Here is a 2,128-nt window from a genome sequence, read left to right on the forward strand (position 1 = left end):
ATGAACATAGAGACGGAGAACAGAAGATTAAGATATTAAAGATAAAAAATAAAACATGAAAAAATTAAGGAGATAAAAATTAATTGAATTGTGATAAAATAAATAAAAAAAAAATTGATAAAATTAATTGAATTGTAATAAAATGTCTTTTATGAATAACATTATAATTTTCTATATAATAAATATAATATGAAAATAAAAATGTCGTAAATTCGTAATGATTTCTTCATTTTTAAGAGATCAATTCAATATTCGTTTAATTCTCAAATAAATTCAATTTTTAACGAAATATTTAATTATTATTTAGTTATTCCAATAAGCAATTATGATTATGTGTTTTTCTGAAAATGGAATTTAAAATAATAGAATTTATCATAATAGAGCTCGTTTAAAAAGGGAGTAGAAACTTGGAAGAAATATCACAAATAATTGTAGAAAATGAGAGATTAGAGACTATTATTATTATTAGAGATTAATATTGTCAGATTATTTACTTCTATTTATTAAAAAAACAAATTACTTTTGGATAAAAACTAAAACAAACAAAAAAGCAAAATACCCTATTGTATAAAATTTTCAAAAAACGAAGACAAAAAAGATTAAAATATCCTTTATATTTATATTATTTATAATATATTATAAAGAATATATATATATTATAATATAAATTATAANGCCTAACTCGAAAACACCCCTGAACCCTGCCACCTCCCTTTACCTTTAATCTTTATCAATCCATCCAGCCGAGCCGGAATCGAACCAAGGAACGGACGGCGCCGCGCATTATTCACGCCCGATAGCTTCTCAACCCTCCGCTCGTCCTTCGAGCTTTACCTTCCACCACTGATACCACCCCTTTTTCTCATCCCTTCTTCTAGCTAAATACTTTTCGTAGAGTTCACTAACGACTTTCTAGCGATTCGATTCATGATAATCGTCACAAGTATTTCGAGAATAAGAAATAGGCGATTTGTTTGTTGAGATTTTTCAATTTAAAGAATTTGAAATTAATGAATACTTTTGATAGGATAGATTTGATAAAATGGTGATTTTTTTCATTTAAGAATTTATAATAATTATTTATGATAATATATTAATGATAATATGATAATTATTGTTAAGAATTTGCAAGAATTTCTTAAGAATTGTTTTTTGTTTTTAAAAATAAAAAACAAATTGTTTCTTTGCAATTGTATTATTTTATAATAAAATATTATTTTATATATTTGATATATAATGAGATATTTCTCAAAAATTCATGACTTATTTTATAACATAGTAATTATATTTTTATAAATCTTTTTTCTTTATCTATTATTAACTATTTGTTTTTAAAATATTTTTGTATATAATATTTCTTTTTTTTAAAAATCGGTGAATTATATTATTGAATATGTGATTATATTGAAAATAAAATTGAAAAAAAATAATAATATAGTAATATAAAAGTTAATTAAATAAAAATTATGATTATTTTTAAATTTCTTTACTATTTTATATATAAGAAATGTCTTTTAGAAAATATTCTATATTTTATTATAAAATATATTTATTATAAAATATTTTTTATATAATATATATATTTTTTAAGTTAGGTAATTAATTCATTCAAGTTTTTTATTTTGTTATAGTAAAAAAAAAAAAAATAAATATTGTAAATAAATACTTGTTCATTTATGGATATCGAAGTTTAGAGTAGAAATAGGCGTACAGGTAGGTGGAGTCTTATATACAGGGATAACCAATAATAGCCACACCTACTAGTCATCATTTGCTTCCGTTTCTTTACTTGAAACAGAGATAGTTAGATTAACAGATCATAAAGAGAAAATGAAAGAAAATAATTATAAAGGTAATATATATATATAAATTGTAAAATCATAATAACTATTTCTAATTTATGTTTTAATTCTTCTTTAAAATAAAAATAAATATTTTTTCAAGATAAAATTGATTAATAATTTAATAATATTATTATTATATAATAATATTATTATATAATTTAGTAATATTATTAATAATTAAAAATTAATAATTTATAATTATTATATTGAGATTGACTTTTAATTAAAGTATCAATATATATTTATAAAATATATAAAAATATATAAAATATATAAAAAATGAT

Source organism: Apis dorsata, unplaced genomic scaffold (assembly GCF_000469605.1).
Source record: "Apis dorsata unplaced genomic scaffold, Apis dorsata 1.3 scaffold_935, whole genome shotgun sequence".
Taxonomy (NCBI): Eukaryota; Metazoa; Arthropoda; class Insecta; order Hymenoptera; family Apidae; genus Apis; species Apis dorsata.